The sequence below is a fragment of the Pipistrellus hanaki genome (assembly GCF_964339955.1).
Source record: "Pipistrellus hanaki genome assembly, chromosome: 17".
NCBI classification, from domain to species: Eukaryota; Metazoa; Chordata; class Mammalia; order Chiroptera; family Vespertilionidae; genus Pipistrellus; species Pipistrellus hanaki.
Genome location: NC_140519.1, coordinates 37069708 through 37096791, shown reverse-complemented (window position 1 = coordinate 37096791; position 27084 = coordinate 37069708). Strand labels below are relative to the sequence as shown.

Genomic DNA, 27084 nt, shown 5'->3' with positions numbered 1-27084 from the left:
GGAAGCTTGCCATCGAAAAGGATTGCACAAAGTGTCCTATTGAGAGAAGCGAAAAGTGAGCCCTTGCCTGCAGTTGAGAAACACATATTCCTGTGAAATCTTAACCAGGGAAGGGAGAGGAGTCAGAGGGAGATGTAGCAATATTTAATTTAATTCCTAGAGCCATTCCCTTTGAAGGAATCTGCCCGATGAAGAAAGCATTATGCATAACATCCTGGCTCTGATCGGAAAGGAAAAAAATCTCATCCTCAGAGTCAGACAGCTGCTCTTGGGCCCATGGTTTCTGGGGCTTCCCAGAGTAAGGGTTTCCTTTAAAGTCGGTGAGACTTGCTGGTGATGAGTGCTCGTTTCAGCCCGAAGGTTTTGTTCAAAGGTTTCCTAATTCGGGCCTGCATTCCTCCTGGGTTAGAGCTCCCTTTTCTGGTGGCCGTGCATTTTAATGGGGAACATATTCATCCGGGAACCCAAGACACAGATCCCGTGGATTTCGACTCTGCAGCAACTTTGTGACCATGAATAATTCCTCGTAGCAGCTCCGAGTGCTGCGTGGCATTAGGTGACATGCAGAGATAATTGTTTTCAAATAATCAGGTGCTGTACTGAGACATATAAGGATGTCTGATTCATTTTAAATTTAATTACTATAATATAGGGTTTCGCTGTCTATAGTATCAATCACTGAGACACTTCGGCGTTGATAATATTAAAATTGCAACAATAATGAGAATCCTACTTCATGATGAAAATAATTTTAATCACGGGTAGATTACAAATCCATTTACAGTTACGGTTACTGAGAATTCTATTATCTACCGGTCTCTTGTAAAAGATGTTAAGACATGTTTTCAGGAAGTCTAAGAGATTATAGAAGTAGGCTGCTTCTACACAATTCCAAGCACAGCTTTTCAGAAAACCTGGGGATAGCTTCTGACTGTCAAGACCTGTGGGATGGAAGGAGAGGAGGTAGCCATAGGCACAGAGCCTTTTGTCTTGTGGGATCCTGTTTGCTTTCTTCTTTTAGTCAAAATTATTTTTTGAGAACCTACAATGTAAGAGGCACTGGGCTAGGTGCTGGGGATGAAGCACAAATAAGCAGCGTGGTCCCTGCCCCTTATGGCGCCCACAGTCTAGCCATGAAAATGGTGTGGATTGAAAATGGATTCCAATGGAGACCAATGAATGCTCTGGGCAATGGCTGGTCCTCAGCTCTGGCTACACATGAAAATCACCCAGGAAATTAAAATATATACACAAGTCTCTCCCCCCATATCTGTATGTGTATCTAGGCCCCATATCTACTTTTGGTCTGGGGTGAGGCTCAGGCATGAGTATTTTAAGAGATTCCCCAGGAAATTCTAATGTGCATCCAGTTTAGCAAGACAGCATGTAAAGAGCCAGCTCCACCTCTCTGGACATTCACTGGGATGATCCTCTGCTCACCTGGTAACCCTCAGGGAAGTAATTACCTAGTGTCTGGTTGAATTAGACTGGCTCTTCATATTTTGATCCTATGAGAAGGAGAGTTTCTCATGAGTCGGAAAGTCCACCAATTTATTTTGTAGACAATCTATAACTTCAAATAGCACTGTATGGTCACCTTTGTTAGTTGTGACCTCATCTCCTGTTTTTGCAAAAAAAATAATCAATGAGGGCTGGTAATCAGGCCAAGTAAGATTTACTCATTGCTGCTCATTTACACAAAGAGGTAGGCTTGATCAAACTAGAGCACATGTGTCAAACACAAGGCCTGAGGGCCAAATCCAGCCCGCCAGGCCTTGCAATGTGGCCCGCACCGCGCTGTCATCACTGCACTCCACTGTCAGTTTATGACATTGTCAGTTTATGACTGTTCAGTAAACCATTCGGCCCGCGATTTAGGCTGGATTTTAGATTTTGGCCCCTTCTCTGATTGAGTTCGACACCCCTACACTAGAGGTTAAGTCAAAGAGATGCTGACTGTGTTTGAGGCCCAGAATGGTAGGAAGGTAATGGATTGCCAGGTTAAGCAGCTGCATTTCCCTATCTGGGTGGCTGTGCTCCAAAATCACAGGTAAACTTTGCTTTTCTCCAAAGAAGCTGTGGTCTCTAATTGACGCATTCGGACATTTCTTGGTATAGGGATGCACACTTGAGTGACTTTCTAAATGTTTCTATTTATATATGTAATCCACATATGACCCACTGTGTGCATACATTGATAAAACTAGACATTAAAAGAAATCATAATTTATTACTGTCACAATTATAATTTTCTTTACCCCACGTACTTTTTTATTCTCTTGATCTTTCTTCATTAGGATTATCTTTCTGTTCTCTACGTTTTCTCACCCAAACCTGGAACCCCACCCCACTTGAGTATTTTTTTCTTTCTTTACTTTTCTTGCATTCTCTCAGGAACCAACCAAGTCAATAATCACCAATATCTCCCAACATTCCATTGATCCCTTTATTTGGTCTTTGTTTTCGATGATATTCATACATACTAGTTTGTGTGTGTGTGTGTGTGTGTGTGTGTGTATGTGTGTGTACACACATGTGTGTGGGCATATGCATAGACATGGGAATAATTAGTTTAAAAAATCAGTCTATTGCCGTCACTGTCACTAACAGCATTCCCACAAGCATGCAAACTGCGCCCCACACTGGTTTCTTGCTTTGGTGGGATTCTATGAATAAATTACATTTCCAGAGTCTGCCAGCTTTCCAATTCCAGCATTTTGCACTTTGCAACGCTGTTTTTCCTTCATATGTTGCATAATTTTTGTTTCTCCCCGGTTTGGTTTGTTTTTCTCATCTTTATGTTTCTCTAGCTCACCAGTAACTTTTGCAGGAGGAAATGGCCTCTCAGGTAGCCAGGGCTCCTTGGCACTTATGCCTTAAATTAGGTAAAATAATCTGGATGATGATGAAAGCAGTGAAACCTACTTTGATGGCATTCAGTCAGAGTATCATTTAACATTCGTGTCTGCATCCTCATTTTCAGAATTGGAAAATACAGAGATACAAGTGTGTGATTAAATTTTCTTTTCTTTAAAGCAATAAACTAGGTTCATTATGGTCTTTTTTTTTTTTTTTTTGGCAATCAGAGAAAAAACAAAGCCTAAGCTTACAGATTTTCCAGTAATAGTACAGAATTGTGAATTCTGATTCGGAGGCACAAACACAGCAATCGTTAACAATATGTACTTGAATTTATCAAGTGAATTGGCAAAGGTAATCGAAAGAAAAAGTTGTAAATAAGTTTGATCATCAGAGAAGACTCACACACCCATTCCCACAGCCCACCAGTTTAATCCAGCCACTCTGCAACACGAAAGCTATTTGGACAGGTTTCATCGGAACACAAAACTGACCAGATAGTCCACAGGTGATCAGTTCCAAAGCCTTCCCCCAGAGTCAGCCCTTCAAATATTTATCACGTATGTATGTATGTATGTATGTATGTATGTATGTATGTTTTTTTGGATCATGATAAGGTACCCGTTGGGAATTTTTGGAAACTGAGCTCAAATGTCACCTGAGACTGTCTGACTTGGACGGGGTTCAGAAGCAACGTGCCTTTGAGAGGCCAAAAGAGAAAAGAGACGGTGAGAGGGAGAGCAAGCAGGCATGGTCAGCCCATGTTGCCAGCTCCAATATCCCAGTGCAATTATTTTGTGGACATCCACTCCTTCCCTGCACAGGAGATAGGGCTATAAGTGTATGTTATTTTTTAATTACAAGGGGGGGGGTGGTGGAAAAAATCCTGATGATGGGCTGGAAGGTGCCATTGCATTGTTATTTTTTCCTCTCCCTTCGTTTGCTGATTATGTGAGCCGGGCTCCTTTGCTAGCCGATGATAAGCAGAATTTCCATGTTCTCTGCATAATTAATCCATCTCTGCCTCTCTTCATGCCAACTCGCCCGTTATCGCCGGCACATGCCTGAATTGCAAAAGAATCTGCTCTTCAATTGGAACTTATTGATATTCTAAGAAAAAAAAAGAGGGAGAGAGAGAAGGGGGAAAAAACTGAAAATCCTTAAGTTTAAGCCGAAGATTTTTAAATGGATTAATTTCCCTGCAATCGCAGCCATCTAAGGCGGGAAGGCAGGCAGAGCAAATTGAATGCGTCTCCATGTTTGCAGAATTGGGTCCAGAACGCTGAAATGTACTGGCACAGCTCTCTTTTAAAGTCAGAAAATTACCATTCATTTACATCACATGAAATACTTTTTTATGCTAGAAATATTCAAGAGACGTCCTTTAAATGCCTGCTAATGCTTGATAACATTTCTAACTTTCAACGTTTTGCTAGACTTTGATATGACATGATAGGAATGCCTTCCAGTGGAGAATATTATATCTCTCTTTATCACATATGAGATTACATCATCTTTTTCTTAATCATCCCCAAGTAGTTTTTAAACAATGAAGTCTGTCAATGGGTGTGTAGGATTTTGTGTGCTGATGGAAGTCAAGGTTAGTCATTTATTTTTTTGTCTACCTACCTATGAAATGTTTGTTTTTGTTTCACTTTTCCTCTTCAAATACCTGGAGACCTTGAACAGAAATAAGAATCCAAAACTAATTTTAATTTCACAGTCGTCGTTGTTTTGACTATTTTCTCAAACTTATTTTTGCGAGATCTCTTCTCACTTTAAATTGTAAATAGTCACACTTTGAAATCTCCTTTGGCTTAGAAAAGATTTAGGAGTTGAAGTCATTCTACAGAGAGTACAGTTCAAGAATCACAAATGCATTAACTTCCAGTCCCAGGATGCTTGCAATTTCCAAATAAAATGACAGAACCTTGCTTCATAATGTTGATGTTTTAGTCTTTTTATCTTTAAATCTGTGTGGTATGTTAATTCCCTGGCTCCTGAAATGGAACCCTTGCTGGGCCTGAGGTCTCCTGAACTGCCTAGGTTAGCTGCAGCAATGCTTTCTCCCTGCGTTTAGAGGCTCACACACCTGCAGTGTCTGCTGGTCAGCCTGACAAGGCTGATGTGTTCTTTTAGCTTGGAGAGAACAGTTATTAATATCAACCAGCAAGAAAACGGGAATTGAAATATCTAAAAATACTTACCAGTAAGTAGGTCCTATGCATTTTGAATTTAATAGAGCCTCACAAAGCAAAATAATAACAATCATAATTTTAAAAATATAACTGAGTTGAACACTACCCTTCCTATGGAAAATGAGACAGAGAGTAGTAGTATTCTTTGGAGATCATTGTTTCTATGACTAAATAAGGATCTTCCTAACTACAAGCTAACTTAATATATTGGCAGTGGGGGTACAGAGGTCTGTATTATGAATTAGTGATTTAAATATTGACATTGTATTTTTTCCTCAGAAGTAATCCAAAATGAATAAAGAGATAAAAAAACACATTTATGAGAAAAATGATTTTATAACCATAGAAAAACAATGAATATATTGTTGGTTACAACAAGCATAAGAACAGTTAAATGGCACAATGTACTTAATCATCTTAATTGTAAAATCCCATATATTTCTTAGGCTACCTAAAGGTTGGAAATAGAGGAAGCTTTTAGTTGCACGTTGAGTAATTTTGTATAGTCAGCTAAACACTTTAAAGCAATTTTTAAAATGAAATGAAAAATGACCCTTCTTAAAATAGATGTAGCAAAAACATTTCAACCATAAATAACAATTTCACTGACCTTGTATACCCAACTCTTTCATTTAGAGGTATGAATTAACAGGACTTCAAAATTGCAGGTGTATTTGGAGAGAGGAAACTTTTGGGCATTCTGTTTTGAAATAAATTTTTTTTTTAAACTCATTCTACAGTAGGCTTTTAGCTCATATTTTGAACACCCTACATAGAGTAGTTATAAGATGGGATTCCTTGTTTTTGTAAAAATTACATTTTATATTTCTGCTCTGAAATCATTCCATTTTTTTCATATATAACTAATAGTCATAATTTAGTTCACACAGTTTAACAATTTCTGTGAAATATGTGTTATGCTGGTCTTACTGTTATATGCTAAATTCAATGGATATTTTAAGTGAGTTGGAGGTATCACATTCCTAATTATTAGCATCTGTGCAGATCTGAACAAGAAGAGTGAAGCAAATGGTTTTGAGATGCTCAGTGTCAGATGACAGGCTTAGTCAAACAGCAGTGATGCACTATGAAGTGCTGACTGCAAATATGATACGAATTAGCCCTTTCCCTGAAAAAAAAAATAAGACACTGACATGGATTCATAAATGATGAACTGACTTATAATGGAAACAATTGAATGGTTTTTTCTACCTTTTAAATTTGAGGATGAATTGAAAAGTGAGGAAGGCTATTACAAATGATTTTCTTAGTGTCAAAAATTGCTAAATTGTCCTCTTTTTTTTTTTTGGCATTAGGAAAATGAGTAACAGCCCTTTATTTGTATTGTGCATGATGGATGGATCCCTTCACCCTCTCCCTTCTCCTTCTTTTCTTTGTAGTTGGATGGAATGGAACTAGTTACCACCTCTGACTTAGCTTTTTGCTCATCAGAGACCACCACCTTCTACACCTTCTAGAATGCAAACTCTCCTATGCTTATTCCAGAGTCAAAAAGTATCAATTACATCTTCCTCACAGATGTGAGAGCATCGTGCTGGTCCTCAAAAGTGACGTAACTAATGGTTCTTTTGTTGATTCTTTGCCTTTTCTTATTCTAACTCCTGGGGGTTGAAACTCAGTACTGGGAAAAGCTTAATATACTTACACACCTTTCCCTTTCCTGTTCAACCCTCTCAGGCCAGGTGGTTCTGTGATAAGGAACAAGGTTCAAAGAATCTTTAATCTCTCATTTTTTGTACCTAAACTCTCCAATACGATTGCTCCTCTCCCCACCTTCTCATAAGAATTATCGTGGATCCCTGAATATTGTCATTTATTAGTTAAGAGGCAGCCATTCAGAAGCTCCTATTTATCCTGGCCTAGCTCTGTCTACTCAAGAGGGACTGGCATTTTGTGACTTGCCTAAATCTGTTAACGTGGTCTTTTCTCTACAACAGTCTGTGGTAAAATCTCCACAGTTTTGTTCAATTCCAATAAAATGCATTCCTATTTTTCTTGCTTATTAACCTACAGTTGGTTTCAAGGTCTCTAAAGGCATTTACCAAATTGTTTATCCTCAAGCATAGACAGCTTCTGTATGTCTTATTGGTATCAGGTACTCAATATTTCACAAGTGGAGTAGTTGAATTCCCTCCTCACTTGGAACATGAAACTGTCTTGAAGAGGCAAATGGAACTGAAAGGTCCTGCCCAGACAGCTGACTTGCGAATGATACTGCCACCAAGTCTCTCTGGAATATTTTCCACAGCCTTCTAGATATCAACTAGAAGATATCTATTAGACAGCGTTCTAATCAAAAGAAGTGCGTCTTCTTTAAAACTATTTAAGGAAATGGTCTAAAGAAAAGACAGCTGTTGTTTCTGATTCTGATGGATCACTTATCATCTTTATGACATCAATAATGAGAATTCACCGTCCTCATTTGTAAGAATTAGAAAAGTAATACCATTTTCCTTCCCTTTTAAATCAGAGTGATCAATAAAAAAGTAAACATAGCTGTTTTCCATGATGAGGTAATGATTAGTACACCCATGCCAAGCTAGGTGCCTGTTTGTGCCACCCTCATTACCATCCTTAAGCCATAGCACCGCCACCTCTTTAAAGTATCTATATCCCAGGAGAAACATCCTCCTTCTTCTCAGTGAGATAAAGTCCAATTCACTGGTGTCCCCATTGAGGAGCGGTGCCCACATCTGAAGTCCAACTCTGGTCTGGCTACTGGACAATTTCATGTGGTTATTTTTTTCTCTGTAGCAAGCATCAATCTCCCATGCCACTTGTATACGCATATACATTCCAATCAACTAAATCCCTTAGGTCTTTATTTCTTCTTTACTGATTAAGGTATTACATATGTGTCCTTATCTCCCCACCCTCCCCCAGCTCATGTCCTCACCTCTCTGGTGTCTGTGTCCATTGGTTAGGTTCATATGCATGCATACAAGTCCTTTGGTTGATCTGTCTCCCTTACCCTCACCTTCCCCTTACCTTCCCTCTGAGGTTTGACTGTCTGACTGATGCTTCTCCATCTCTGGATCTGTTTTTGTTTATCAGTTTATGTTGTTCATTGTATTCCACAAATCAGTGAGATCATGTGATCTTTATCTTTTTCCGACTGGCTTATTTTGCTTAGCATAAGATTTTCCAGGTCCATCCATGCGGTTGCAAATGGTAGAAGTCCCTGTTTTATAGCAGTGTAGTATTCCATTGTGTAGATGTACCACAGGTTTTTAATCCACTCATCTACTGATGGGCACTCAGGCTGTTTCCAAATCTTAGCTGTTGTAAAATATGCTGCTATGAACATAAGGGTACATATATCCTTTTTTATTGGTGTTTCTAGTTTCTTGGGATATAGTCCTAGAAGTGGGACCACTGGGTCAAATGGAAGTTCTATTTTTAGTTTTCTTGAGGAAACTTGATACTGTTCTCTACAGTGGCTGCACCAGTCTGCATTCCCACCTGCAGTGCACCGGGGTTTCTTTTTCTCTGTATTTTCGCCAGCACTTGTCTTTGTTGATGATAGCCATTCTGACAGGTAGGAGAGGTTACCTCATTGTCATTTTGATTTGCATCTCTCAGATGATTAGTGACTTTGAGCATGTTTTCATGTCTCTTGGCCTTTCTTCTGTCCTCTTCAAAAAGTATCTATTTAGGTCTGTTGCCCATTTTTGATTGGGTTATTTTCCTTTTGTTAAATTGTATGAGTTTCTTTCAATTTTGGAGATTATACCCTTATTGGAGATAACATTGGCAAATATGTTCTCCCATGCAGTGGGCTTTCTTGTTGTTTTGTTGATGGTTTCCTTTGCTGTGCAGAAGCTTATTCACCATTTATGACATGCCACTTACCCCGCTATGTCATCTTCTTTTAATCAGTAAAGGCATTCAAGCTGAAGTAACAACTAGGTAGCCCTTTATCAGTTTAAATTTGGTAAAGTTTTTAAAACTTATAATGTCAAATTTTGGGGGTAAGAAAGAAGACCTGGCAGTACACTCATCATGTGTTAGAGTAATGCTAGTTACAGTAACAAGTAACCAAAAATTGTATAATGGCTCAAATATCCAAGAAGTTCACTTCTCATTCATGAATACTTGGAATTACTAAACACTATGTTGAAGGTTGTTCACTGACATGAAAATATACACATTTTTAGATACAAGACATATATTACAAAGTGGAATAAACATTATAATCCATTTCATTTTAAGTGGATTTACATATATATACTTATGTACATGAAATATGTATGCCTATGTGTACATGTCTTATGAAGATATCCATACTATACATATAATAAAAATATTATAGTAATATAAGAAAATATACATATAATAAAAATATTATAGTAATATACACTGACATGACAATGGTTGAATTATAAAGATGATAGTTCCTTCTCTCTTTCTTTTTGCTTTCCCAATTTATAATATGTCTGCATTAGAGTATATTATTTTCAATTAGAATTATACTGATGAATATAAATATTATTTAGTTTAATTTCTACTAAATTTAGTTTAGTTTAGACTCTGTGTTCCATTTTTGAGGATATTTTTCCATTCTGGTGTCACCAATGTGTTTGTATTCCATTCTAGGTTTGTATCCTCTGGAGTTCTCACACCATGCCTACCCTGCATGGAAGTCAGTGCTGAAAACATTGAATACAGCAGAGTCCTTGTCATAACAATGGAGTCCTTCTTCAATGACTGTCTTTTTTATAAAATAGGTTTTTATTGATTTCAGAGAAGAAGGAAGAGGGAGAGATAGAAATACACATGACGAGAGAGAATCATTGATCAGGTGCCTCCTGCAAGTCCCCCACTGTGGATTGAGTCCACAACCTGAGCATGTGCCCTTGACTAGAATCGGAACCTGGGACCTTTCAGTTCATAGGCCAATGCTCATCCACTGAGCCAAACTGACTAGGGCAATGACTTTGTCTTTTCATTTATGTCCCTAGTGCCTACTGCAGTGTCAGGTGTATATCAGGCATTCATTTAAATAAATTAGAAAGGCATTTAACTTTGGGTGGTAAACACACAATTATGTAGGTGATGTGTTATAGAACTGTACACTTGAAACCTATATAATTTTGTTAACCAATGTCACCCCAGTAAAGTTAATGAAATATTAAAAATAAAATATAAATAATGTGGATATCAATTTATTAATCATACTACTTATTTGTTTTTGTTTTTTAATCAAAACAAATATATATGTGTATATATATATGTTTGTGTATATATAATTAGTTTTCTAAAATTGTGTTTGTCTACTTTGTCCTAACTTGAGACATAGTAAGAGTCACAATAAAACTTAACGCTTATTCTTTCCTAATTTTGTGTCAAACATTGTTTTAAGTACTTTACAGTATTTATGCATCTAATCATCAAAACAACCCATGAAGCAATACTACTACTGTGTGTGTTTTATGATGTAAACGTGCAAAGAAATTTACATGGTTTTCCCAAAGTCACAGATTAAATTGCCAAACCAGCAGCCGAGCTCCAGAATCTATGGTTTGATCAGCAGGTTTTACTGCCTTCATCATCTATTGGGCTCTTACATGTTATCTACAAGTTTGTGCCAAAGTTTTCACCTTACATAGCCATCTGCTATAGTTAAGGTGCCCTGTTGGATTGCGAACACAGTCACTCAGTTAGCAAGTGAAGGCGCTGGAATACAAGTAGTCAACTTATTTCCACTCCCTGCACTATTTCTGAGCAAACAGAAATTCTGTTAGGGGAGGAGGATAGCTTATTCTTGGTGAACCTCTCTAGTGGCTCCTAATGATCATTGCTTTCTTTTCTAAATGTTTTTCCCACACTATTTAATAATAAATCCAAGAATTTTAAAAATATAAAAATCAAGATTTCTGGTGTCCAATTTTATCCCTTTTAAATATTTTTGAACATTCGACTGCCAAGAGCTTTCTGGCATGCCTCCTGCTGCAGATTCCACAGAAATGACTAGCGTGGTCGCAGGTGCACAGCTGTACATTCTCAGTGCTGTGGGCTGCGATCTTTCCAGGCTAGGAGACTTGACCTCTTGCTACAGCATCTTGGTTCTTAGCTTTCTCCTCATTTATCTTGGATTTCTATTCCCTCAACCATATTTGTTTCCTTTTCCCAGTTTCCTTTGCCAGGAGATGGGTGTGAGGTAGAAGCAAACTAGTTTTCTTTCATTTGTTAACTTTATATCATTTGTTCTGTGAGGTGGACCAATCCTTTCCTCATTCTTACTCCATATGTATTAAAAAAAGACCACTCCTATTATTATTATTGCCACCATTATATTATTGTTGTTGTTGTTGTTAGCATTGTATTGTTGTTAGCAGCAGTATGGCATTTCTGAGAATCTAACTACCTCTGGATTTTAATTTGCTAAAGCAATCCTTTGCAGTTACGCAACTTTTTAGAATGGGGTTTTGTATGTATGCCTCTTATCCCATCTTTTATAACCACCATTTAAAGATTTTCCCAGAGATAACCATAACAAATGAGGCTGAAACTGCAAACAAATGTGCATTTTTAAAAATACTTCTCATCTTAGCTGGTTTGGCTCAGTGGATAGAGCCCTGGACTGAAGAGACCCAGGGTTGATTCTGGTCAAGGGCACATGCCTGCGTTGTGGCTCAATCTCAAGTGGGGGGCATGTAGGAAACAGCCAATCAATAATTCTCTCTCATCGTTGATATTTGTATCTCTCCCTCTCCTTTCCTCTCTGAAATAAAAAATATATATATTTTTAAAAATACCCGTATTTTACAATATCCCTGTACCTAATACAACTGATTAATTAGTAAAAATTAATTGTTAGCCTCTATAATGATATAATATTAATAGCCTATCACTTGTGCATTAAACATCTAGCCACATTGAATAGTAAACTTCTTAAATGATTCTTTCATTATATTATTTACAGTTAAGACCTATTTTGAAATTTATTTTAATGACCTAGAAATGTATTATTCATGTCAGTCAATGCTCTTCATATTTACTCAGTTGTGTTTGGGTTTGTTTTGTAATGTTTTATCAACCAATTTATTATTTTAACTTTCAGCACAGAATATACTGCTAACAAAAGAATCAACTTACCACTAAAATATCTTTAAGAATGAAAAATTGCTGTGATGCGTCTGTCACTTTCTAGGCTCTAACCTCTCTTATTTTCTCTAAAACAATAATTTTGTAACACTTTTTTATATCTAAGAGCTTGGGAGAAATTAAGCCATTCAGTTATGGCAAAAAAGATGGCAATTTAGTATCATGGAACAGCGTCAGCTTTTATTCTTTGGATTCTTCTCTGTTTCTCCAATATTGAGGATGTGATTATTATAGCTAACATTTCTTTCATTTCTAAAGTTCTACCATTATGCAATTATCTTCCTTTTTAGGTACTGGCTGTGGAACTATTGCTCTAATTTCATCGGAGCTGTCTTACTTTACCCAGTTTCACCTTTAAGAAAATAGCATGAAAATATCCTAATGTTTCTCTCCTTTTTGCTTCTCCAAATAATTCATATTACTTGAAGAGTTTCCATCAATACCAATTAGGATACAAATTCAATATCAATTTTGGAAAGAAAAAAAAAAAGTAACCCACATGTCAGCCAAGAAAGAGAACTTTTTGTTTCATAACTGAAAAGAAGGTGGGGTTAGCACTGGGCATGATTGGCTCTGTAGTCTTTTTAAAAATATGTATTTTATTAATTTTTTTTTATAGAGAGGAAGGGAGAGGGATAGAGAGTTAGAAACATGGATGAGAGAGAAACATTGATCAGCTGCCACCTGCACACTCCCCACTGGGGATGTGCCCGCATTTAAGGTACATGCCCTTGACCAGAATTGAACCCGGGACCCTTCAGTCTGTAGGCTGACACTCTGAGCCAAACCAGTCAGAGCTGGCTCTGTAGTCTTATGTGACATCATCAGGAGCTTATGCTCTCTTTTCATGGCCTGGCTCCACTTTCCCCTATTTAGGCTTCATTCATTTTTTCGAAACAATTTTTGTTAAATGTATTGGGTTTCAAGTTTACAATTCTATAATATATCATCTGCATATTGCATTGTGTGTTCACCATCCAAAGCCAGGTCTCCTTCTGTCACCATATATTTGACCCCCTTTATGCTATTTTACCTCTTCCCACCCTCTTTCTGACCTGATGTCTGTGTCCATGCGTTTCATTTTTAATGGGGATTTCTCTAGGAGCAGGGAGATGGCTCCTGGCTTGAGGCAATCATTGAACAGGAGGGGGATGCAGCATTCTCATTAGCCAGACTATACACCCACATGGCAGGGGGGCCATTGTATGGAAATTTGTTAATTGCATAAGAAAGGTAGAGTGCAACCACCAGAAGAAAGAAGGAAGAATGCCCTGTTTGCTAAGAAAACTGATACCTCCTGTTCTTTTTCTTACTAACTCCTCAATCTTCTGATTGAGAGTATAGCATGGCAAGTCCAGGTGCCTTGCTTTATTAGAACATAATTTTTAAGTAAATTAAGTTAGCCTCTTTGTATTAGGTACCTAGTATGTGGTAAGCTCTGCGCTAAAACAACAGCTTGTTCAAAATACAAGTCTCCTGCACACTATTTTAAAATTATTCTAGTATTTTGACCTATGTTAGAAAATATCATTACATTCTCACCTGACCAGATGGTTCTTGGAATTGTTTTATTTATTATTGTGTAACTAACCATCTTGAAACAGAGTAGCTTAAACAAGGATTCTCATTTTGTTTAGAAATCTGCAATTTGCATAAGGATCTGTGATGGTGCCTCCTCTCTGCTCTCCTTGGCATGGGCTGGGGCAGATGGAAAGCCTAGTCTAGAATCACCTGCAAGTCTTTGCTGCTCTCACATGCTTGGTGTTGATGCTGGCCATGGGTGAGACCCTAGCTCGGGCCATTGCCCAGATCCTGGCTTGCCTCTGCACATTGTCTGGGCTTCCAGTGGTGAACATTCTGAGAGAAAGTGCCAGGTGCGGGCTGTGTTACCTGGGATGACTTACCCCTGAAAGTCACAGGGCATCACGTCTACTGCATTCTATTCCTCGAAACAGAAAAGTACATTCTGGAAAAGATTGAGTGAAAGTAAGTATATTTCTGTGGTCATGTTTAGAAAAACCTGACCTGGCAGGGGTCCTCAAACTTTTTAAAGTGGGGGTCAGATCACGGTCCCTCAGAGAGCTGGAGGGCCAGACTATATGAACTACGAATTCCTACTGTAACACCTCGGCTGCGCTCATTGCCCAAAAAACCTGGCGGGCCGGATCAGACTCCTCTGCGGGCCGCATGTGGCCCGCGGGCCGTAGTTTGAAGACCCCTGTGCTATAGCGATACTCTTAGGCAGCGTTTTTCAATCACTGTTCCGCGGCACACTAGTGTGCCGCGAGATGTTGCCTGGTGTGCCGTAGGTGCAGACAAGACAAGAATTTTATAATTTTTCACTATTTTGTTTACTTAATATTTCATAATAAAGTAATTATAAAATACTTTCTTTGTGTTTATTTGATTCCTATTCAAGAGAATTACTTTATATATAGTCAATATAGGCACAGAGTTAAATTTTTTAACATTTTCTAATGGTGGTGTGCCTCGTGATTTTTTTCATGAAAACAAGTGTGCCTTTGCCCAAAAAAGGTTGAAAAACACTGCTCTATTCCTATGGAGGACTGAGTCACAAATTATTTTGATTCCAAAAATAGGACACTCTCTATAATACAAGTTCTTAATCTATCTAAAGGGGATATCATATCCTAAAATTGCAGAAACATCAGGTTTTTAATAATAGGGTGTCCCAAAAAATGTATACTTGCTTTTTTCTGATACCTCAACTGATGTTTCTTTCTTTTCAGATTTAACCCATTGCAATTAATTCAAAGTGTGTATACATTTTTTGGAACACCCTGTAGATATTGTGTCAGACATATATTTTTTAAAGATTTGGTTCATTTGATGGCAGAGTGAGCTTTTAGAAACATATGCAGCTTTTTTCTAGTGGCCTCTTTTCCAGATTTTTCTCCCACCTATTATACTTGCATCCTCAAAATCCTGCTTACTTACCTACTTCCATTTCTTCCTTGGAGAGTCACAGCAAAAGAGACAGGAGGTTGCTGAACGCAGCTTCATCCTCAGCAATCTGTAATTTTACACCTATTTAGGACAGAATTCAGGGTTACCGCCAGTCCATTCAGCACTTTAAAACTACCTGCTCTGAACAGACACCACCACCTTGCAGTCTCAAGGCCTGGAGAGGTGTGCTTCTCTCAGCCCTCACTACCCTGTCTGACCAGCAGGAGGCAGTGGCGCTGCCTGTTCTGGCTGTTGCTGATCTGTGGAATCACGGAAGCTCTGTGAAGCTGTTTAGGGCAATAATGGTTGTAGCCTCTGTTCAGAAGAATATGCTTTTATTTACAACTTTCTTTTTAAATCCTGAGTCAGCACAGTCTTCAAAACTATGAGCTGAAGGTAAATCTTATTTTTTTAATCGAATAGTTTATTATGGGCTGCGGAGTGGGGGGAGGAGGGAAGGGGAGAGTAGGTAAACTAACAAAATAGAGAAGATGGGGCCAGCGGCAGCATTTGAGTGTCAGGCCTTGATGAATTCTGGTTGGTCAACCTGCCCCTTTGGAGCACAATTTCAGATCTGCCAACCAAAGCTTAGTGGGTGTAAGAACCTTGCCCTGGGTCACTCAGCTAATAAGTGGAGAAGTTCAATCAGCTAATAAGAGAAGGACCAGGATTAAAACTCAATTTGGTCTGACATGAAAACTCCTAAATGGAGTCCCTTACTCCACCGTGATCCTTTAGTACTGATCCATGTATCTTGGCTATAATATTTTACAATTTTACATAGTTTGGATAATTTGCAGGTCAAATTATCTACCGATGTGCAGTTCTTTTTTTTTTTTTTTTTTGAGTTTTAATTCAGTAGGAGTATAATGATTTGATTCTTTTTAATCAGCTGTACTGTGTGGAATTGTTCTGTCCTGTGTCTTTAATGGAATCTTGGGGGCAGATTTCCACAAGTTTCTGGCTATTCTCAATGATTAAAATTTAGTCTAGTCCATTTTACAAATGTCCTATCCAATTCAGAGTGTTCCCCTCCCCGAGGCTGCTCAGATTTGTCATTGGAAGACAGGATTCTCAAAGGGGGTTGTTTCTGTTTCTCTCCTCCTTCCATCTCCCCCAATTCATCACTCTCTTTTGGGTCTAGCTGCGACACAGGTGTGGGCTGGAGGAGGAAAAGCCAGATGTCTCTTGCATCACTCACCTGACTTCAGATTCTGCTTAGGGTTGACATGACGTAACATTTTTGAGACCGTGTCTTGCATCCCCTTATCCCTTTCTCCACTGAGAACGCCTTCGGAAAATGGAGAGCTTTCTTCTTTGGCTCCATCCAGCACTTGCATCTGGCCGGCCCTAGGCAGGTGAATCATAGCTTCTGTGGATCTGCCACTCCACGCTCTCCACCTGGAGCCAAGCCCTTCTTCTACTTCCTCCTTTCCTCCCTTTCCTACCCCACTTCTCCCTGCTCTGTCTCTGTCTTTTCCTTCTTTCTTCACCATTGAATTAGCTCTTCTTTTATAAACACATGTGCAATCGAGGCATGTGAGCCGTGTTCCAGCCCTTAGGAATATACAGACTAACACTTAAAGGAGCTTAGGTGCTTGGGCTTCGGAAGGTTTCCAGCTGTAACGTATTTGAGTAAAAACTTGAGCAAAACACCCTTGTTTTTTTCTCGTTTGGAAGTTGTAGGATTTTGATGATTAACCTGAAATATAATGGTTTCTAATAAAGCAATTCTATTTATACATCACCATACATTTCCCCTTTTCCCATCTCTGCCAATAATTCTAAACTAGAAGAAAGGCAATTTGAAAATGTTTTCAATTATTGCTTGTTATTATTAAGCCCCCTAACTGGAGGCCTGCAGTGATGAGGCCTGGCCTGAGAAGTCAATTTCTGTCTATAGTATTTTTATTTGTTCAGCTAGAGTTGACATTTGGTATTATTTTATATTAGTTTCAGGTATACAGCATAGTGGCTAGACATGTATATAATTTGCAAAGTGATCCCCCCAAAAAGTCTAGTGCCCATCGGACATCATGGATAATTATTACAATATTATGGACTATATTCCCTATGCTTTACTTTATATCCCTGTTACTGTTCTGTAACTACCAATCTGAAATTCTTAATCTCTGCACATTTTTCCACCCAGCCCCCTCAATCTGCCAACCCCCCATCCCATCAGTTTGTTTTATGTATCTCTGAGTCTGTTTCTGTTTTGTTTGTTCATTTATTTTGGTCCTTAGCTTCCACACGAGTGAAATATATTTCTTTTAGCTCTATTATTGGGTTATTAGGAACCCCTGTGATTTCTCACAGGTCCGAGTTCACATACAAGTCAGCACTCTTCTTCGTTTCTTCTTTTACCATATTATTCCGACATAAAAAGTGACACATTCATAGGCTATTCATAATAATATAGCTCCACAGCTGTTTTCTCAAATATCCCTGAATCACCTCATTCTATAACTATATATTGGAAATATTTTTCTGAATAAAAATTAATTTAGAAAAACACTTCTAGGTTTATATTGATGGTGGAATTTATTCCTCTTTTATTTTTGTAAAGTACATAAACTAAAATATAGGCTTCTTACACAACCAAATTTGCTTCATAAATGCACAACTTTTTTCATAAGAGGAGTTAGCAGTTTTTCTTTTCATTAGTAAGTGAGACTGGGATTCTACGTATAAATAACAAAGTTTAGAGGATGTTTTAATTGTTTCATGACAAACGATCTTTTAAGAGCTTTTTTTATTATTCAGAAAAATATTCATAAATCATGAGGTGGTATTATTATTATTATTATTAATTGAAAAATAGCTTATTTCTCTACACAGTTTTAGGGTTTATACACAATTTGAATTTCAATGTCTGCACCTGAAATTTCATACATTGTTAGCTGACTCTCAAATCAGGGTATTTTTAAAGGATCAATTGCATTTGATTTTAAAATTTTGTTTTTTTTGTTTTTTGTTTTTTTGCTAATACAAACAATGCAAAAGGACCTCTTTCTTTACTATAAAATAGATTAAAACCCAGGATATGGATATTTGTAAGCATAAATTTTACAATACTGGCTTTTATGTTGTGTGATGGCATGCTTTTAGTTTGAAAATGAGAGTGCATATAGGTTCTTTTCGTGATGGCCATAGAAAGAACTTTTAAAGAGAAGAAGAGAGCTCCTTCAAGGTGGCAACTCAGCCAGGCTCAGGGTCTACTTACACACGTGTCACTTTTCTGTCATAGGTGATGATTGAGCTGCATTTTTGCCAGCAAGTAATAGAATTCCACACCAGCTCTTGGAACTTAAGAGCAAAGGTGTGAATATTGGTGATCTCTTAAATTTTTTTTAATAAAAAATGATATTCTAGTTTGTTCAAGTCATTTTAATTCCCGACTCTGTCTTCACAGACACAGGCCCCATGTAGAAGCTCTGGCCCAGGGTAATTTGCCAGGGTTGCTCCTCCGACAAAAGCGATACTCATGTGCTAAGCTACCTACGTTAGACCTCAATGGTCTGCTTCCTCATGGATAAAACTGAGGAATCATGAACCCAGAAAGGTGACACTCATAATGGGAAAGAGTAGTGTCCTTCGAGCTCCCCTGGAGAGGTGATTTGGAGCCGTCCTTGCATTCTCTTGTGCCAAATTAAGAATTCCTGAATTAAGACCCCACACCATTGGTAGAGAGTTGCCAAGGACAACTCATTCAAGACTTGGAAGGGTTGCAGAGAGATTCTAACCCAATCCTAGCGTTAGAAGACAACGGCCAGAAATACATGTGCCTTTTGTTTACTTTGTATTTCCTTACTTGAAAAGCCTTGTTTGCTAACGGATCATTCTCTGGCCAGGTGTTTGCTGTTTTGAGAGTTCAGTGTAATTTAAGCAGCATTGCCATGCCATTTTAGAAATAAGGAACGCTCATTTAAACATCTTTAATTTAAAAATCCTTCAGAAATGAAACTAGCTTGTTATACTGTGATTCCTCTAAAAAAAAGGCATAAGGAGAGCTTTAGTAACATTAATTTTCTCCTTTCGATGCCCTCTGTGGGAGGTGCTAGCAAAATTCAGATATGTTTCCCAGAACTCACCTCAAGGGCCCCGATAAAGGACTTATCCAGGTAGAAGCCATAGAATGGTTCTTCCTGGAATTGTGAGATGTCAACTTATTGAGGATTTTTGCTTAATAGAGTGGTTGCTTATAAAGACGGGGTTTTTAAAGCTTATATTTAAGGTTATGTATTCATGTATAACTCTACTACTGAGATTCCCTAACATTCGGTATGTAAAAGAATACATCTCTTGGCCACTCCGGAAAGATGCCTCTTTCCAGGGAAAAATATACCTTGTTTCCTTTTCTTTTCTTTTCTTTTCTGTTCTTTTTTTTTCTTTTTTTAAAGATGTCAGTAATGCTGTTCCTTGTTACTTTTAGGATCTGTGTATCTTGAAATGCCTGTGCTTTTGTTTTCAAACCAGATGGTATAGAACCCATTGTTAATAATTTTCCCTGAAGTAGATCACATTGTCCAATTTTTAAAAATTCATTAAATTCAATAACATGCTGACCATTAGAAACATGATAAGATTTGCATCTGAGATAGTACATCACCATTAATAAATCTACAAACTACACATCAGCTATTCAAATGATATAATGTTACAATTTATTGTAGACTATGTGAATTTTTTTTTTTTTACTAAGTGAATTTTGTTAGCAGGGAATCCCCTGATGGGGAAAAAAAGCATAATATTAATTACTAGCACCATCTGTGCAAAACAATAGGAAAACCAATATTTTAATACAATGAGTTCATGCATGTCAGTTATCTTCAACATTAAATGCTGCAGTTTTGTTGATGCTGCTTACCTGTCTATTAATTTAAATAATGAATGTTCTTACCGAGGTTAAAACTATGAATAAATGAATTAAAATTAAATACGATGAAACATTTAAATAGGTATAACATGCATCTGATTCATTCTCTGAGAACATATCCTGTATGCACGAATGTATATACAAATTACTGTACCATCTGCTAGGCTTTTACAGGCTAAGCATGAATTTTCTTTCTACACATACAAGGCATATTGTAGTTGCCTTGTAGTGAAGGGATTATTCAGTTGAAAAGGTTGAGACAATTGGTCAAACTACTGCCTGGCAGTGGTCAGGCTCGAAGAGTATCTTCCAGTGATGGGGACAGGGGTCATCAGAGGAAAAGATCATATTCTATTTAAATTTTAATCTCTCAAGCTAACATTTTGCTAATTATGACAACAGATGCTGTTTGAAGCAACAAAGGACCCCCTTTTATTCGTCCTTTTAAATTACTGTAACCTGCCACCTGGTATGTTCTCTTTATATCTCCACTTTAAGTTCTGGCCTCAACAAATACAGGGTGGGGCAAAAGTAGGTTTGCAGTTGCTCATATGGACAATAGTACAATAATGTATAAATAATATGAGAATAAACTGTTTTGCCTATTCAGAGCTATAAACCTACATTTTTCCTCTCCTATATTTATTGAAGAAATGAATGAGTTATATTTTGGAGAAGAAGATGGTGAACAAAGTGGCTTTTCTTAGCTGCCGGTACCAATCATCTCAGGTTGGCTTATTTAAGCAGTTTACTACCTCCTCCAGCCAAAGTTCTCTTACTAACTGAGACAGCCTTCAGGGCCTCCGGGTGCATACAGTGGGGGAGGGAATTATTGCTGGACAACATGGAGACAAGCAGTAGACCTTGTATCTTGTGGGTTGTTTTGTAATAGCTAATTAATCTAAACATTTTATTAAATAACACCAAGGAGCGATGATCAGACTTCCTTACTTTCCCATGTTCTGCTGCAGCCAGACTGAAGTCCCAGGTCCACAGGTTCCAACTTCTAAGATAATACAATTCTCCATTGAAGAGAGAGGAGAATGGACATTCCATTGTTAGCATTTAGCCCTAACTCAGAATGTCCGTGTATTTTTAAAGTTGTATCTTGGTTGTTTCTTTAAATATTAGTTTGGGGTGAGCTTTAGGTTAGCATCTTTACACAGGATAATGTTTTCAGAGCCTCAACACTTAGCAACACGCTCCTGAGTTTGATTTCTGAACTTCATAGTGGTGTGACGTTGGACATAATTGTCAAATGACCCAACTTCTATTTCTAGGGTATAAAATCATCCTGATAAAATAGAAATTGTACCTCTTATCTCTCACTAATTATATACCAGTACTAGAGTCCTGTGCATGAATTCATGCTTGAGTGGGGTCCCTCAGCTTGGCCTGTGGGATCAGGTAGGCCAAAAGCAGCTCTCCAACATCCCCTAAGGGGGACCTTATTAGTGCATGACAGAAGTAGGGGAAAGAGGTGGAAGGTTGGCCAGCTGGGAGGGACAGTGGGAGTGCTCCAGGGCATGTCTGTCTATCTCACTCAATCCTGATCAGCCAGACCCAGCAGCAAGCTAACCTACCAGTCAGAGCATCAACCCCCTGGTGGTCAGTGCACATCATAGTGAGCAGTTGAGCTGCCTTAGCATATCATTAGCATATGACGCTTTGGTTGAATGGCTGACAGATTCAACTTAGCATATTAGGCTTTTATTATATAGGACAAGATGAAGTAATATCATGATCATCAGTAATGATTATTTACTGTTCATCCATTGAGTGAAAGGAAGTACAAGATTAAAAAGGATGTGAGCTCTTCAGAAGAATACGAAGAGGCAGTCACAGAATAAACATGAAGAGATCCTCAAAACCATTACTGGTAAGGAGGAGTAAAATCAGATAGCAGAACACAGGGGAGTCAGAGTGTGGGGCAGCAGGCGCTCTCAGGCGCAGTAGGAGTGAAGGTTTCATGGAACATCTCTTTGTGGGAAGAAAATTTAGAAATAGCTCAAAAATTCAAATGGCCATTTTGTTGGCCCAGAAATTTTACTTTTAGAAATCTATCTTTGTCATGTTGATGTGCAGACCTTTAAAAATAAACTATTTGGGGTATTTTAAAAACTAGAGAATTAGCAAAAAGGATTAAAAGAATTTCTATAAAAAATATGTCATCAGATTTGATTTTTAAAAATTCAATGGCATGCAACTCTGAATAGTTACAGTGGTAAAGGACACCTCTAGAAATACTGAACAATTATGTTAAAATGATGGAGAAATATGTATGAAGAAAATAACCAAAAGAAACTTGGCCTCCGATTTTAGAAAGAGGCGCAATAGCATTTACAGCAGCCTTGTCTGCAGGCTGTGGAAAGGAAAGTAGCTCAGACAATCAATGGGAACAGGACAGAGAGACATTGGAAATGCCAGGAAACAGGGAAGCTCAGATGGGAGTCAGGAAGCAGGAAACACTGCAGCATACTTGTGCAGGAATAGCCTGGCCACTATGTTACCACAGCTGCCACTGCTGTCATCACCTCTGCAGCCGCTACTGTGAGGATTCTGACCCTCAAAATTCCTTAATTCCTTGTTTGACTCACTTCCTGTTCAGTTGGGAGCTCGCAGCTAGATGAAGAGCTTGTGTCTCCCGCTGTCCCAGGCTCTTAGGAGAGGCTTGGAGGCAGGGTTGGATTCCAAGGTGAAGGCAGATGACCAAGCGTGGGAGACAGGGAGCTCACAGAAAGGAAGCTGGGAGGCATGAAGAATGATATAGGAGAGGGTTTTCGATGTCTCCAAAGATACAAACAATGAGAAGCAATTGCCCATGTGGAAGGAAAGGGACTACACACTATTTTGAAAATTCTATATAACTAGATGCCATTTTGCAATGTTTCAAGGATAAAGTTGCAGGAGTGCATGGCCTGCGTGTTTTTTTTTTTTTTTTAATAGGTTTTAAAATTAAACTTGAGAAAGAATGTTTGCCTTTAAAAGTGAGATCCTTGTGCTCACAACACTTTGAAACTTCCGTGGGAAGAACTGATGAAAACCTCGCTTCAGCAAAATCCAAGGGAGAAGAAATCTCCCTGGGACGGAGAGATTTCACTGTTGGCTAATCTACTTTTTTTACTCCTTGATATGCGTTGGCTTCATCTACCTTTAGAAGTTCCTTCTGCTGAAAACTCTGGGTGATTTTTTTTCTCTCTCTCTCTGAAGCCGGGCGAATACTTTGTAGTCAAATAAATTGTCAGAAAAAAATTGCTGCATCTAGAGATTTTGCTGTAGTAAAAATGTGGCCACTGCCTTCTTAGAGGAGCTCACCATACAGAGTTATAATTTTGAAAAACTTTTTTTAAAAAGAGCTGTATGATGTAATTTTTAAATTAACCACATTGTTAGAGAATTTTAGTTTTACATATGTGTGGGAGTGTTGGTGTGTGTCCGTGTGTGTGTGTGTGTGTGTGTGTGTGTGTGTGTGTGTCTTAGTGATAGAGACAGACAGAAAGAGATAAACAAAGAGGCAAAGAGAAAACTCTTTAAGGCCAGCATAGATATTTATACTCTAAGAGGAATACAGATTTCAGTTGGTTGTATACTCCAGGTTAACTAATACTACTTATCTAACACTGTAACTGAAGTTAGTTTTATACAACATAATCCGAGAGGTCTCCTCTATGATACCTACATGTTCATTCACCCATTCTTTGATTAATTCATTTTAAAAAAAAAAACAAAAAAAACAAATCTCTTTCAAGTTATTCTTCTATGGCAGTTTTCATGCTAGAAAGTGAGGACCCAGAGTGAATCAATGCAGTATGGGGACAGAAATACAACTAACCAGGCAATTAATATCACACAGCGTGATCTATGCAACTCTGTTATGGGTGCTTTGTAAGCTCAGGAAGAAGGCACAGTTTGGCTCTAATAAACTCAAAAAAAATCTTTAAAAAAAATAAGAAGAAGGCACAATTCTAGATTGGAGTGAAGATTTGGTGAAGGAGAGGGTTGTGGCAGGAGGTGTCATGAAAGCAAGTGTAAACCGAATCTAATGGTGAAAACTATAATAAAAAAGGCGGGAGATTTTAAGTAGCTAATTGACAGGATGAGATCGCTTGAAGATTCTGGGGCAGCAAGACAGAAGATTTTAGGGGCATCATCGTTTTTAATGGGTAGGTAAGATTTCTATTTGCATGCACAACTCTGGTTGGTAAGAAGGGGTTTTATAGTAGATATCTGCTTATTTCCTCCCCGGTATAATTAAGTATTCACTTTCTTTTCTATAGATTATAACCTAAATTCCATTTGAGGAATTAGCTTATTACATGACACACAACCCATGTACACACACACACACACACACACAGTATTTCTAAGATGTAACACAGGACTTTGAACCCACCACTAGTGCCCATTCCCTTAGCCACAGTAAATGTTCTAGACTAGCCTGGCCGCCATGGCTTAGTGGTTGAACATTGACCTATGAACCAGGAGGTTGAGGTTTAATTCCCAGTCAGGAAGGGCACATGCCCAGGTTGCTGGCTCAATCCCCAGCATGGGGCATGCAGGAGGCAGCCATCAATGATACTTTCTCATCATTGATGCTTCTATCTTTCTCCCTCCCCCTTCTCTCTGAAGTAAATAAAAACATTAAAAACAAAAGACTTGAGCATGGGATCCAATCAAGACTAAACTGAAACTTCTTTGGCAATTTCCAGAAAAGAGATGTTCATTCTTTTCCCTTAGGACTGAAACCAGCTGAGGCTCCAGGCCATCTCTTGCTATCATGTCAGGCTTGATGCTGAAGCCAGCATGACAGAAGGCAAAGTAAAGAGATGGAGAGAAACCAGCTTCTAATTACGTTTTCTGGGCCCTCAGTCCAATCTTGTCATTTTATGTAAGCCAACAAATTCTCTTTTTGCCTAAGTGAGTTTGGTGATACTTTCCTTCACTTGTGACCAAAATTCTATTAGAAGCAGTTTCCAAAGAGAAAGTGGTGGGGTGGAGATAGAAGGAAACAAACATATTTATTAAGCAACTATTTTGTCCCACTATGTAAATCTAGGCACTGATGATTCTACTGTTTGTTTGTTTGTTTTTAAATCAAATGAGAGACTGTTTACCTTAGTACGAAGGTTTGTTTGACTCCAAATCCTATTCCTTTTTCATTACACTGTGCTATCTGTTTGAGGTTTACTCTAAGCCAGCATTTCCTATCCTGTGTTCCAGGAAACACGAATGTTCAGAGAGATATTAATAAATATTATATGAAGACATAATTCTTCATATAATAAGAAACTCTGAATGCATAAGAAAATTAATACACATTTGTGTCTTGATCTTACTTGATGTTTTTTAGGAATCATTGTAAGGTCAATGAGAGGTCACCTACAGAATGAAATAAGGGTGGCTAAAAATTATGCATTGATGCATAGGCAACATGTTCAAACCATACAATCTATTTTCAAACTACACACTGATCAATAAGATGTGGGTGGTTTTTTTTAAATTGATTTTAAAGAGAGGAAAGGAGAGAGAGAGCAACACATAGATTGGCTGCCTCCCACACATGCCCTGACCAGGAATCAAACCCATAACCTTTTGGTGTATAGGACATCATTCCAATCAACTGAGCAACCCTTGCTGGGGCTGACCTATAGTTTTTATTGGAGAATTAAGTTTGTGTTTCTAACTTGCTTTGGGGATCTTATTCTTAGAGGTTCATACTACACATTGCTATGTGGCTGACAAAGGGAAGTTTTAAATAAAAAAGATATTCTAATAGTTCTCAAATAAAACAACAAAGAAAATCATAATGATTCAAAGTGAACATGATTAATGACAATTTGTAAATTTTCAAGCAAAATTGTGAGGTGAGCTGTCCAACATAAATAATTAAGTATTTTGAAGACTGCCATATATTAGTTTAAGCACTAAATTTTTGTTATTCTTTTTGATAAAATTTGCTTTTAAAAATGAGAACTTTTATAATATCCTGGGATGTATCTATTTGATGCTGTGCTTAAAATGAAGACATGACTCAGAAACATGCCTTCTACTTATTAAACTACATGAAAAAAGACAGAAATGCACAATTCTCAAACAAAGGATAGATAGTTTTATATTGTAATATAAAAATGCTTAATAAATTATCATTTACTTCATCTAGATATTTTTATTCTTTTGGTTTTTAAATTTAAAATTGATTTAATTTCTGTAATGCTATTTTTGTTTACTTATAGAATTTCTTTAACATATGAATAAATTTAGATTTCTTGTAGAAGTTATTTGATCAATGTCTTACTTGTCCCCACAACTGGGAATAATTTCTAGTTTGTGGGCAGTGAGAAGTTGAACCTTACCAACATTACACAACATAACTATCTACTGCCCAAAAAAGAACTAATAAAGAACTAGCTAATTATTCCTAACCTCACCAGTTACTGTCAAAAAATAAAGAAATCAATAATAAGAAAAAGGGCCCCACTACTCAGTACTTTGGATCCCTGGGAGTCCTTTGGAAATCCAGATTCTAAGAAAGAACAGTGAGGAAATGCTAAGTCTGCCAGTAAATAGAAATCTTTTGCCAAGGAGAGGAGAAGGCCTAAGGGTGACAGTGGAAGGATGTGTCTTTGTTATGTGACAAGGGGCACCATCCTTAGGAAACCACAGGAAGGGCAGACACATACACATTCCCTCCTGTGGGGTGGGGATTTGCAGATGGACCTCTCTCTGTTTTCTTCTCATCAGTCTTTTCTGCAAGTCTCTGCAGATCTGGGCTGTGATTTGGCTGACCCAAGCCCATACTCTGTATCTGCTCAAGTCTCACTGTCCAGCTCTCATATCCTCAAGTATAGTGTCACTATTTAAAACTCTTCATAGTAATAAGCTAATTTGGGTCAAATATCCAACTCTGACCCTGGAAGTTTGCTCATTAGGATTAAGGTCAATGTAGCCTTCTGGGAGTGGCAGGTAAGATATTTTATTTTTTAAAAAAGTTTTGCCTGCGAGGAATGCTGAAGTTCTCTGCTCTCTAATCATTTGATGCTTTATGTCATAGAA

The 27084-nt window shown here is 37.9% G+C and overlaps 1 long non-coding RNA gene across 1 annotated transcript in view; it reads right to left on the bottom strand.

Annotated features, from left to right (window-relative positions):
* Window positions 1-3288: 3288 nt before the first annotated feature.
* The window catches only part of LOC311611986, a 77211-nt gene continuing 53415 nt past the window's right edge, over window positions 3289-27084 (bottom strand). The window contains exons 3-6 of the long non-coding RNA XR_014793190.1: window positions 15144-15219; window positions 14090-14151; window positions 4489-4539; window positions 3289-3969 (exon numbers count right to left, since the gene is read on the bottom strand). This is a non-coding gene — a long non-coding RNA (uncharacterized lncRNA). The remainder of the gene's footprint in view (window positions 3970-4488; window positions 4540-14089; window positions 14152-15143; window positions 15220-27084) is intronic.